We start from the raw sequence: 13,624 nt of genomic DNA on the forward strand, positions 1-13,624 counted from the left end.
CCCTTTAACCAATGTTGCTTAATCTCCACCCCGATCCGCCTCAGAAAGACTTAAGGGCTGTTACTGATTCCTCTAATGCTTTCAGATGAACTCTATGCTTTGACATGTATTCAGCAGGCTAGAAGAAGAAGAAAAAAAGCAGCTTAAAAGAGCACAGCCTGAAACAGTGATGGAAAAGGCAGTGCATTTCACCCTCAGTGATATGGGGGAGGGCTGGTTATGCACAGGGTTATTCATAACCAGCAGCCTGCCATACTGCAGGCTATCAAACTCTGGTGAGTGTATTAGCAGTTCACCAGGCAGGGTTTCTAATCACACCACCACTGCACTGAGCTGCACGGGCTTATAAGGTGCTGGTTCATATTTTCAGCCTTGGGGAAGCACCGGGTTAATATTCCAAGTGCCTATAGATGAGTAATGATTTGGAATGGAAGTGCTGGGAGAGTTATGTAATTTGCGCTAACGTTATCAGGAGTAATAGACGCTATCATCAGTTTGTTTCCAGCTACTGAAAAAAGTTATCCCTGCAAAAAGGCGTTACAGCAAAAAAACCTCAAAATTATAATTTTGTTATAAATGCGCAGGCAAAACAGTATCATCGGGTAGTTGACAATATAATTGGTGGGTAATCTTGAAATCCTGAGCAAAGAACAGATAATACAGCAGATTATCTACATCTTCTTTTTAATTAGTGTCTGCAGTTTTTCTCGGCAGTGCATGCACGGTTAGAAGAACACGAGGGTTAAAGTGATAAATACTACCGCATGAACTTGCGGGGCTTTTCGATGCAGTAAGTGATCATGGCAACAGTTCTTTTTATCAACATGGCCTCTTGGTCTCTAATGAGCTTCACACCTTCAGCCTCGCTTTTGCTCGACAGCAAACATCGCTCATGATTATTCATGCTATGCCAATATGGGCCACTTCAAAAGACTGTCCGGTTGGCACTTTCAAAAGAGCTGCTCTCTTCCTCTTCGCTCTCTCTTCCTGACTTACAGTAGCTCTCCGTTGGCCCGGCCCGCCGCACCTGTCTCCGAGCCGTGCGCGCACGCTCACACCGAAAGCGCCCACGCGCGCAAGCACTTGCACCACGAGCATACTCCCAGATTTTGGCTCGCGATCAGAGCAAAACAAAACATGGCTGTTCTTGGCTCGCCTGTTTGTTTGATTCCCATCTTTCTTTTTGTCGATTGTTCTCGCTCGACACACCTCCCTCCTTTTCATTCCACTTCATTCTTACTGTAACCGCCTCCCCTGTCCATCCTCAATCTTCTCTCCGCCGTACCCGTGAGAAAGCAGTGGCCCGAGCTGGAGGAGGAGGTCAAAGGAGGCAGAGGAGAGGACAGGCAGAGAGTGAAGAGACCCCCCAACCCTCCCACCCACGCCCCACTCGAACCCCCTTTGTGACGGCTAATCGATGTGTTTGGGTTTCCTTCTTGGCTTTGTCCCAAATGGCTTGAAAGGTGAACCCCAATAGAGCTTCTGCTTTAACTCCATGAGGGCATGGAGAAAAGCAGCAGACCTAAGCCTGGCAGATTAGTTAGCCACCAGAGGGCTTTACACCTTTTTGCTGAGCTATCACTTCCTATCGCCTCTCCCCCACAACTCCTTCCCTCCTCTCCAACAATCCCATCACTGAATGAGCCTCGGAGCGCATGGTTATACACACACACTTCCCTATATTAACATATTTTTGAATTTGGGGTTTCCTTTTAGCATAGATTATTGTACACCAGTGTTTTGATATCAAAGCCACTGAGGAAGAGTAAATCAGGTTGCTATTGTAATGGCGTGGTCCTCCTTAAAAAGAGCCCCTGTTTCCTCTGTTTTCAAGGCAATACACTAAGTGAGACGGATACACAGAGGCAGCAAAGATGATGGCCCACAGGTATGCATTTAGATGAATTTTATACACACACACACACACACACATATTACAATCATCCAAATGCTACATTGATCTCTGCAGCAGCATTGCCCGACAGGCCTGATTGCCAAATGAAAACAAAGGCTGCATGTACAGTCCTGACACACACCATCAGTCACACATAGCCTGCAGTCACAACGATTACCTGCTGTATGTAAATCCAATGAGCAATAAGGCAGGTTATCCCCCTTATGAGACACCGCTATTATTATCAGAGACAGAATATCACTGGCAAGTGCCACTGGCCAACTGCTAGCAAACTGATTATGTCCCATCGAGTCTAGGTGGCAAAATTGGAAAATGGTGATATCAGGAGGTGAGCTTACGCAGTTCTACAGGCAGTACAAATGAAGGATGCGTGTCTTCTCCATATTTTTCAGAGGGCAAAGATCCGACAGTATCAGGATCCCTCAGCAGGCATAAAATAATTGCGTTAGCTACCTAGTACACAGATGTAGCGCTATAAACAAATATATACAGTATATACACATGAGTTGTTTTATTCTGTATGTGTGTCTTTTGACCTCCTCCCCTCATCCTCAACCGGTCACAGCAGATGGATGCCCCTCCCTGAGCTGCTTTTAAAAGATGTTTCTTCCTGTTAAAAAGAGTTTTTCCTTCCCACTGTCACCAACTATGTAAATAAAACTGAACTGAATTGAATATATAAACTACTTAGCTTTAGTTGTCAGTTCATATGCACTACTTGACTAAAGTTAATTGATTACAGTACTTATTAAATGTTTTCATGAATTACCAGGTTGTTATGGCAGTGTAATAATGTTTTAAACATTTTATGACTTTAGGCAAGCATGAGTACTGTAACTATAACTTAAACATGCTGCAATTACTGATAATTAAATGACACCATTGATCATTATGTTGGAGCTTTTAAGGGGGGGGGGGTGATTAGGCATTTCAGAACAGAAAGACTCATTTAAATTTACCTCGAAGCTCTTCTTCTTTACAGAACATTACTCTGCACATTCCTGCTAACAATGTGAGCATTAACCCACTGTCGCCACGGCGAAATGTGGGAAAACAGGAAAACAGAAATATTTTACGAATCTATCATTGTCGATTAGTCAAATAGCAAACAGAATTCATGTTTTTTATGAACCTGATAATTAGTTCACTGTACTAAAACGGCCTCCACAGTCACCAGCTCTCAATTGAGTAGCGTAAAGAATTAGGTCCAATTATTAGGATTTAGGTCCACTCGGTACGAGCAAAGTGTACTTAATAAGCAGTGAGTTTTAGAAAGACAGCTCCACATGCAGATTCAGACAATTATCCCGTGACTCTGCTGGTCACTTCAGCCCTAAGGAGCATTTAAGCATCTTTCAGTTCATTGCTTCAGCTTCATCACTTACGTTTACCATCACCGTTTTCATCAGCATTACTTCCAGACACAGCGGGCAGCTGTTTACAGCACAAACCTGGATGCTACCTGCTCAGCACCAAGAAACTGATGGCACATTGTTAGTGACTAGCTAGTGAGCATAACGGATCATTTGGCAGCTAAAGAGCCACACAGCTCCCTCAGGAGTTTGTGAAGGCCAAAAACATGAGTGAAAAAAGAGTGAATACCGGATTTACAGTCCAACTGAAAAATATATCACTGCTTAATATGATTGTTTTCATTTTTTTATTTTCTATTTAACCTTTATCTAATCAGGTTAGTACCACTGAGATCAAATCTCTCTTTTACAAGGGAGACGTAGCCAAGAGGGCAGCAACACAGACACACAGAAACAAACAACAGATTAAATAAACAATATTAAAACTTACTCGCATAAAACACTTGCGCATAGACTAAGGTAAAGTGTAATGATTGAACCAGAACTTTAAACTCCTTCAATGTAATCTGAGTGATCATCTGCGATTGTGACTTTCATGATGTACGCCAGGGTTTCAAGCTTGTTTCTGTTGCTCCTAAGTCTCAACAATCAGTAACTGGAAAATAAGATATCACTAAATAAAAAAAGTCAGTGAGCATCTGGCATTTAATTCCTACAGTCTATTCCTAATCCCTAATTTTCTCATTAATACCTACTGTTCAGCAGTTTGAACCTGGAAATGTTTAAAGTAAAACACACAACATTTTGTATTCTAAGCTTTCTTGCTGACTTTCCACGATGGACCCGCCAGCAGCAGAACTGAGGCTGACTGCAGGTGCTAATATGCTGGTATCGCCTGTGCGGATCAGCAGGGTACAGTATGTGCTCTCTCAGCCTGTTTTACTTTGGATCAAAGACTGTCTCATGAGCAGTCTGAAGCTCTTTGTGCTTCTCAGCATGACCACATCTCTGCTTGCGTGAAATACATTGATTCTGGCATCCACCACACACCAACGCGAACCATGACACTGGCAGAATGCATAAAACACACGCGCCCCTCCCGTCCCCCGGCTTTCATCGTGTTTTCAATCCAACATCAAGAACATCGTAAACACGCACGGGTAGCACAACGCGGCTCTCATCTCGACACAGACGGAGAAAACACCTACACAACATTCACGCCGCACGTACAGTACAAACACGGTATGTATACACAAGCTGCACTCGCACTCGAGCGGGCAAATGTTCATGTATAATGAGAAATACTATACGCTTACTATAACTTTTCCTGGCTTGGGTTAAAAGTCACTCCAGCAGTGAGAAAATGACAAATTACTGGAGCTTCAGTCTCTGATTCCTGCGCGAGTGATGATTTGGAAGAGAACTGGTCAAACACCACAGCAGATTACATCAAGTACCACTGAACCAGAGAGACACAATTTGTTTTTCGCTTTTTTACCGAGCCTCTCGGATAATGTGCCGCGATTGTTTAGCTTAAGCGAAGTAGAAAACTGCTGCTTCGAGGAAGGTGTCAGATTGTTTAAAGAGTTTCTTTTCTATAGCAAAGCATCTCCACTGCTCGTCACGCACACCTCCATATGAGCTTAATTATAGTCAACACTTCCTTCCCTGGGTGTATGAAATTACACTATTCACAGGCTACCACTTTACATCCAAGCTCATCTGAAAGTTATGCCTCAAAAAGGCGATGATGCAGATAATATTGTACTGTTTAATGACACTTTGCTGTATTTGGTTGCAGCAGGGGCCAACGGCTCCGGGTTGTCATCACAGCCAATTATTTGACTCAGCAGAAAAGTGAGTGCCAAAATTTTCCAGACCCACCGCACGTTTGCAGAAAACTAAAGTCCATAAAAAAAACAGGACTTAAATGACCACATATGCTGTATGTTTTTAAATTCCATTATGATTACATGATATGAGCCCATTTGGAGTATTTACGTTTCGCCGGGACAATTAAATCTGCAGCAGTTTAAATTCAGGCAATAGCCCACAATCAACTGCTGCATCACCATTTGGACAGAGGCAGCTGGAACTGACTGGCATGTTAATACTCCTGATTGGTGGAGCTGATTACAGGCTCTTGACTCACAATCCCAAAATACCAGTGTTGAGGGGAAAAAACAACACAAAGCAAATATAGAAGTAGTGATGAAATGAGAAGAAGACTCGACTTCTTGTCTTTCTAATGTGTGTTTCACAACATGTAAATGGTGGGGAAATCAGGGGGCTTGGGAAAGTAAAGGTGGTCTAGCAGAGGAGATAAAAGTAGAGTATCTGCAAATGTCCCATATGATTATAGTATGAGTTTATCTGCCCAAGATATGACTGACAGTTGTGATAATGTTTATAGAAGGACAGATATACACTCATGGGCCACAGGTACATCTGTGATGTGATTTTAATAACTAAGAATGTGACGTGGTAGTTGATGACAGAGAGAGAACAAGAGAGAAAATAGAGAAAGTATCCAGTTCTCTGGCTGAGGAGTCAAATAACCACTCGTTAAAACCAAGGTATCTCTGAATGGACAACACATTGAGTCTTGCAGAAGAAGGGCTGCAGCAGCAGAAGAGCACTCCAGGTGCTGCTTTTTCTGTCAGCTATGAGCAGGAAGCTGAGGCTAGAATTCACACGAGTTCACCAACTTTGGGCAACAGAAGATAAGAAAAACACTGCATGCTCTAATGAGTCTCAATTTCTGCTGCAACGTTTAGCTGGTGGGGTCAGAATTGGGTGTAAACAACATGAAAGCGTGGATTCATCCTGTCTTATATCAACAGCTCAGGCTGGGGATGGTGGTGTAATGACATGGGGGATTATTTTTCTTGGCAAATTTTGAGCTCCGAGTACCAGCTGAGCATCGTTTACACGCCACAGCCTATCTGAATACTGCTGCTGATCATTTATGACCGCAGTGTACCCACCTCCTGCTGCTTCCAGCAGGATAACACACCATGTCACAAAGCTCAAATCATCTCAAACTGGTTTCTTGAACATGACAATGAGTTCACTGTGCTCAAATGGCCTCCACAGTCACCACATCTCAATCCTACAGAGCACTTTTAGGAAACGCTGGAACGAGAGACTCACATCATGGATGTGCAGCCAGCAAATCAGCAGCAACTGTGTGATGCTATCAAGTTCATACAGGCCAAAATCTCTGAGGAAAGTTTGCAGCATCTCGTTAAATTGATGCCACTAAAGGGCGGTCCTACCCAGCATAGTTGAGGTGTACCCATGGAGTGTAGCAAATCTATCAAACTTGAAAATACTACATATTCTCTCTTCAAAAACACCAGTGTTATCTTTTCTGTTCAAGCAAGTTTGAATATTATAAGATCTAAGCGAGCTATACTACACGTGTAGATATGACGTTGATGATCAGTGCCATTAATGCAGCGTCAGGCGAGCGTTTTCTCAACAGCAGCAGCAGTGAAACATTAAAATGTAAAACAGACTTACCAGACCGAGGATGACACCGCTATTACCTGAATGACTTTTCAACAATCTTACACTCAAAAGCAGTTATGTGGAAATGTGTCAGAGCAGATGAACGGAAGAATTCAAGAATGCTTTAAGAGGGTTCAGCTCATACTGGATTAAAAGACACTGCTCTTCTGTAGTCACACTGACAAACAAAAACAGATACACGTATCAGTCCACCTGTTTGTACTTTTGTCTGTCATCCGAATGATAATTGCTAAAATATGCTCTTATAAGCCGATCCCTAAATAAAATTAAATCAGCTTTATGCATTCTGAAGCATGACCCCCTCAGGCCTCCTTAGGGGTATTCAGACAGTTTTGATCGGTGATTGCAGGATGATATTCTCTGCCGAGACTCCATTTTCCAGCTGCAGGCTTTGCCTGCTTACCAGCTGATTAGATTAAAAGGTGAGCTCCTTCACCCTGAAATTTATTTTCTGATCTCCTGATAGATAGACTGACACCATCAGACAGATAAATATGGGTAATTCCCCCCAGGCTGGCAACAACTTGTTAGTGTTGGATATTTATAAGCTGTGCAGTGAAACATACACCTGAATTTTAGGTTAAAAAAACAAAACAAAAACAGGATGTCTTTCTGAAATTTATCGAGTGAAGCTACTCATGCATGCTCTATTAGATAAAGTTTTCGGCTTCACTTCAATTCATTTATACCGACACTTACGGTGACCTTATGGTGAAACATTCCCAGCCTTCATTTAATTGAATGCAAACAGCGCACGAGGCAAGCTGGAACATCTACAGCTGAAGCCTTTTTAGCCTTGACGGCACGGTGACACAAGCTTTCCCTCTGGTTAAAATCAAGAAACTGACATAATGAGCAGCCGCGCCACCATGAAAACTGCACGCAACTCTACCCAAAATGCCTTTCTCCATCGTTGCACATTCTCCTTGAACGACTTTAAATTAGATTTATCCCCCTTTTTGTCACTCAGACGCTCACGCAAGGCAGCAGCAATCGCCAGTAAAACATCACAGTTGTGACTCACTGAGCCTCCACCAGCCTGCTGATTAGGACAGGTCGGGTCAAGACTGATCACCTGAGCCCCTCAGACCGTATTACAATTACGCTGATAGAATACTGACCTTTTCTACTAATGCTAATGCAGCAGAGAGTAAGTGCCATCTTACTGTCATTGTGCACGCAGGTACTAAAGCACCAAATAACCAGAAATGCACAAAACGCTTACAGTAGCAGCACACATATACAAATGATCACACTTCTATCCCAGTTCAAGCACATTACACACATTGCTTTTATCTTCTCGCAATCCCGTCTTAATGACTCCATTAACTGAAAGGCCATTAGCAGCATTCACTTTATGGCCAGCCAAACAGCCCAGCCGGGAGCACATTATGGAAAAGGCATGCATGTTCCGATGTCCATTTCTTGTCACCCTCTTCGCACATACACATTCATTCACTTCCTCAATTCATCCCTTGAGGCCAGCTAGCCTGAAGCAAGCAGGCCTGGACAAACTGCTAGGTAAACACTGCACTGCAGAAGAAACTGGAGGGCTCCTCAGTATTTGAAGAGATCTCATATCCCAAATTAACCCAGTTCACCTTAGAGCGGCAGCTGCGTGAGGCCCTTTAGGAGTGAACGGCCATCCAAGAGACAGCCACAGTCCCAAAATATTGATTCAGCAATGATAACAGTCTGATAATGATCTGTTCTTGCTCCACCACCAGAAATGAATCTCATTCCCTGCTACAATCCAGCTAAGCTAAAGAGAGAACAGCTGTTCCCACTGAAGAACTGAAAAATGAATGATGATGCGAACAATGTGAAAATATGTTTTGGCCTGAACAGCACAACACAAGTGAAAGATATTCTCAAACGCTATCGAAAGTGGAATCACAAAATAAAAATATGCGCCAGCAATTAGAAAAATGTAACCCAGAGAGATGATTGGATCAGTGATCTGAAAGGGCCCGACTGGTACAAAGCAGGGCAACGGGAAATTCGCTGTAAAAGGCTGTCTCGTGAACCATGCACACTTCTGCCACAATTTTGACAAAGCCGAGTGAAATGATTGGGGAGCGCCGCAGCAACACCGAACGCCGCTGCTGTGAGAAGCACTTAAAAAGATTAAATGTCACAAACACGTAGCTAATAATTTGGCACATCATCTCCATATTGCTTTTCTGTTTCTGCAAGTCTGGACTCGACGAGCAGAGTGCACATAATCCAGCACGGATGCTCTTTGACTGGTTCTACAGAGTGAGTCACCCAGTTACTTTGTGACCATGGAGCAGAGCTGCGGAGGGCCTGGGGTCAGAGTTCATCTAATGTCAGTGAAGCAAAAACACAAGACACGCACATGAAACCTCAGCTAGATGACAAACGTGCCACGCGGGAACAGAAACTGAACTGAACGCTTGCCAAGTTGGTTTAGGGACGTTTTTGAGCCGCGTGTTTGTGCTGTGTGTCATATTTCATTGATCTCGTTTTGTGCCTTCAGCTCTGGTTTGTTATTTGTTACTCCTGTGATACACTATCACATGCTAAATGTGTCTTTTCTTTTTCCTGCTCCGAGCTAATCTTCAGCTCTGCAGGCAAATGGTTGCCCCCGCTGAGAGGACAGTGGAAATACTTCATATCTCATAGGAGGGGGGTCGCGTCCAGCCCAGCCCTGATATTAGCTCACCACTCTGGGAGCTGTGGGTTTCAGACAGTTGTACTTTACTTCCGCTGAGCAGGAGTGGACAGAGGTTTCTGCTGCCTGCTTGTTTCCCTCCCTCCCCCCTTTCCCATGGGGTAGCAGGCCATTTATCAGCTACTAGAAGAACATGTATCGATGCCCCGGAATTCAGCGTTTATTACACTTCAAAGTGCAAGGTCAACTTGGCAGGGATCTGTGTCAAAGCTGTCAAGCACAGAAACATAAAACAAACAGCCCACGCAGAGGATGCGGCGTAAAACACCAAGATAAGGGGCACATGTCTCACCGTGAGATTCTTGGCTTCTACATACACATTTGCCAGGAGGTTGTAAACACAGAGGTTTCCCCGTTCATGTTTTATTTTTTTAATACATTTGAATCTAAAAGAGCATCATTAACAAACAGAGGAGAGATAAGGAAAAGATGTAATGGCAGCATCCATATATTTAAAGAGAAAACACCTGGACTGAGGTTAGTTTTTTCCCCTCTGTATGACCACATGCCGCATAAAAGTCACACCAACTCTTCCCAATTTGCCTCAGCGGCGAGCCATATTGAGAAGCCGGAGCTCTTGTGACTCTCTAATGTAGTCAGTACTTTCATGCCTTTGATGCCATCACATGCCACTCCTCCCCTCTTCTCTGGGTTTTCTGACAGTGACAAAGGGGATCGGCAGCGGCGTGTTATCACTGTGCAGCTGCAGTAATCGTATTATTTAGTAATCTTAATTCTGAGAGGCTGACCAACACTGTGAACAAAGCGAGGGCCTTGCTAAGCCCATCAGAGCGCTCCCATGGAGCAGAGGTCTTTTCCTGCTCTGCGGCCCCTCCAGACCCACACGCTCCCTCATCCCTCCCCGTTTCTCACCCTCCCTTCCCCGTGTCCTCCTCTCTGTTGCTTTCTGTCTCACACTCTCTGTCTCCCTCCTCATTTTCCTTCTGCTCTTGCTCTTCTATTTCCAGAAAGCTTTTTTATTCTCTGTCTCCCTCTCTGTCTCTCTCTGTTTTTTTTCACCCTCCCAATCTTTCTGTCTCTGTAACGCTCTGAGCTGGGAGTTTGTGTAATGGCGTTATTCACAGTTCATTGGTCTGTTTGAAGGGACTATCTTGATTGAGCGTCTCCCGGTGCGAGGCCTGGTGACTGTGGGAGTGTATAAAGATGTGGATGTGTCCGTGGAGATAGATGGGCTTAGTAATATGCAGGACATTGCAGAGTCTGGGTTTCGGTATGGGGTTTCATCCAAGCAACACATAGGGAGATAAAAGGAGGCTGAAATGATATGCAGCCGGAGTGCAACGCTCAGGGCATTAGACGTGAAATGGAGGCAACAAAGAACTAGTCAGGGAATCAGAGTCATTCTCATTAGCTGGTTCACCCTCTTCAGTTTTAGCCCCCCATCCCTTTTCCATCTCACCCTAATGAATATAAGTACACTGACATAGAACCAAAAAGTGCTCCAAGAAGCAAAAAAAACCCAAAAAACTCACCATTAATTAGTTCAAATTAACCTCAGGACTAAAATGTAGGAGTATACACACACACATACACACACGCACAGGGAAAGACACCCTGTTCGCCTCATTCTGACACCACTCTGATGCTGTTGTAAGCTTGGCTGTAAGATCAAAATCTCTTTCTTTGGCAGACACACACAAACACACACATACACACACACACACCGCCTGGGGCAGAGGAAGCACAGGAAAGCAAATCCGCTGTGAAGACACCATAAAACCAACACTGCAGAGAGACACGCCACTTCTGCGCTTCTGCATGCATAAGCTAAAAAACATGCTCATGACATGCGCCACACATGTGGAGACGTACACGCGTAGAAAGAGAGGGTCCTACTTACAGAATGAATCAGACGGTATCAGAAGCGCCGTGCCATATTATCACTGTAGTAGTGAGTCAACACAGGCACTGAGATCTGAGACCACAGAGTTTTAGCGCTTCAGCCAAGGGGGTGAAGGGTGGGGGGGCGTGGGGGGAGTCAGAGGAGTTCACACTGTGTCAGTGGGTGTGAGGACATTCAGGAGGAATCTGGAGCAATCCCGTGTTTATACTGAGAAGAGAAAATAATCCCGATAGGCAAGGCAAGAAATCAACAATTGGTGGAAAAAGAAGTTTGTTTCTTGTGTACAAAGAGGATGTACGGGGGATCGATTGGGCAGGTGTGTTTTTCTTCTTTCTATCTCTGACTTTTAAAAAAAGCAAACACAAAAATAACAAGAGCCCACCTCGACAAATAACAAAAGGAACGGGTGAAAATGAGTCAATCAGAAAAGGCTCCACCTTTTCCTTTTTTTTCGCTGTCTTATTCTGGTTTCCTCTGTCTGCCCACCTCTCGTTTTCCTCGGGATTGCAGTGGGCCCGTAAGCAGAGGAACGGCGGTAACAGAAAACCAATCACCTCGGCAGACGACGAGAGAGCATAAAGGAGTAAATGACAAGCAGATGAAGGGGAGGATTTCCGACACCTGCTCTCTCCCTCTGTTTCTTTACCTCCGTCCCTCTCGCTCTCCCTCTCCCCAACCTGTATTTCCCTTCTAGTAACAGCCCCCCCTCCCTCCCTCACTGCTTGTTTGGGTTTTTTTTAGTGCATGAGCTTGCCACAGCACTGACTGAGATTCTCCAGAAGCTACAACCACCAGGATGCTCTTCTGCTTTCTTTCCTGCTCTCTGCCTTCCTCTCACGCTCTGCACAGAATGACAATGATTTGCGCGCCGTCTACTGTGCCGGCACTGGATGTCTGCCTGGCTCTCTGCCTGACACTTGGGCTGTGTACCCGTCTTCCTGTCTGTCTGTCTTTCTCACCAGACTCAGAGCTTGTCTGTCATTCAATACAGCTGTCTGTTTACCAGGCCATCTTTCAGCCTGTCTTCCTCCCAAACACTGAGATACAGACCAGGCAGGTGTAGGCGGGACATCATTCTAGTCTCCTGCTCAAGTCCCCCCCCCCTCCCCAGTGAAATCCTCAACCCCTCCCCTATCCATTGCGCTAACTAGCCTCAACACGAATTACAAAGAGTCCAAAAAAGATTCTGTGCAATCGTAGTTAATTCTGTCCTTTATTTTCTCGCTGTCCCTGCCTTTTTTCTCCCCCCTCTGTCGGCTTCCTTCTCTTTCTTTTTCCACCTGTTTCCCCGTTTTCTGCTTCTTCTCCTTCTTCCTTTTTTTTGTTCTCCTTCTCCTCTCCTCGGTGCCAGTCTCCTTGCTCGTTATCTATTCTGGACAGTCTGTCCCTCCTCTCTCTCCGTCACTGAGGGAGGATGAAGAAGAATGGTACTGCTTCATAATGTGGTTCTCCACAATGTGAGAGAAACTGGGGGAAATTTGTGGGATAAAAGCCGGGTGTTTTGGAAATTGTTCCTCAAAAAAAAGAAAGAAGAAGAAGGAAAAAAAACAATAATGATAGGCCCTCCTCCCCCGCAACAAATCAAAACAGAGCGCCTCTCGAGGGGGGATTTTCAATTACTCGCTTTTGCCCACAAGCCAATCTGGAAAAAGTGGCTGAGCTCTGAGGTGTGCACCAAAGTGTCGTAATCTCAAAAATATATCCGGTTGATAAATCCGGACATATCCAAAAGCTCTGTACCATTGCTCAAGCATCACTGCAGCCTATTTCATTTTAGATGAAGTCCAAGAAGCTCAATTGTGCGCTCAACACGCCGACTGGCTTGTTGCGCGTTGACTCCTCCGAGGCCTGTCGCCCTCTGCTTATCTCTGCTTTCGGTAGACGGCTGGTCCAGGCTCAACTCTGCAGACTCAGCCCTCGCTCGGATGGTTCGAGCTGATGGCAGGAGATGGTGGAGGCAGTTAGCTGTGGAAAGCTGGTCGCTGGAGGGTGGATGTTGGCTTCCATGCTGTCCATTTGGTGCCCATCTCTGCGAGGCTTCAGATCTAGAAGGAGAGAAAGAAAGGAGGAAAAAGCAGAAGAGAGGAGAGAGGGAGAGTGCATGAAAGGTTAGCATGGTGACATTTGTGTCACTCTTCCTTATCGCGCATGTCATTCTCCTCCTCGCCACTCTCCACCCTGCCTGTCGTCCTGCTGTCTATTCCGTCCTTGTCACTCTTCCACGACTTTGCTGCTTGTTTGTGCCGACCTCCTCTCCACTCACTCTATGATTTGAGGCTTTCACTCTCTCCAACAAGCTCATC

The 13,624-nt window shown here is 44.9% G+C and overlaps 1 protein-coding gene across 3 annotated transcripts in view; it reads right to left on the reverse strand.

The window, feature by feature from the left end:
* grik5 (glutamate receptor, ionotropic, kainate 5) overlaps positions 1–12,590 on the reverse strand; it is a 94,646-nt gene extending 82,056 nt beyond the window's left edge. For all 3 annotated transcript variants that reach the window (XM_005731826.1, XM_013910602.1, XM_013910604.1), the window contains exon 1: positions 11,319–12,590. The gene's annotated coding sequence lies outside the window, so the exon portion shown is untranslated. The remainder of the gene's footprint in view (positions 1–11,318) is intronic.
* Between the last annotated feature and the right edge of the window lie 1,034 nt (positions 12,591–13,624).

The sequence above is a fragment of the Pundamilia nyererei genome, unplaced genomic scaffold (assembly GCF_000239375.1).
Source record: "Pundamilia nyererei isolate P.nyererei 1_Seehausen unplaced genomic scaffold, PunNye1.0 scaffold00045, whole genome shotgun sequence".
NCBI classification, from domain to species: Eukaryota; Metazoa; Chordata; class Actinopteri; order Cichliformes; family Cichlidae; genus Pundamilia; species Pundamilia nyererei.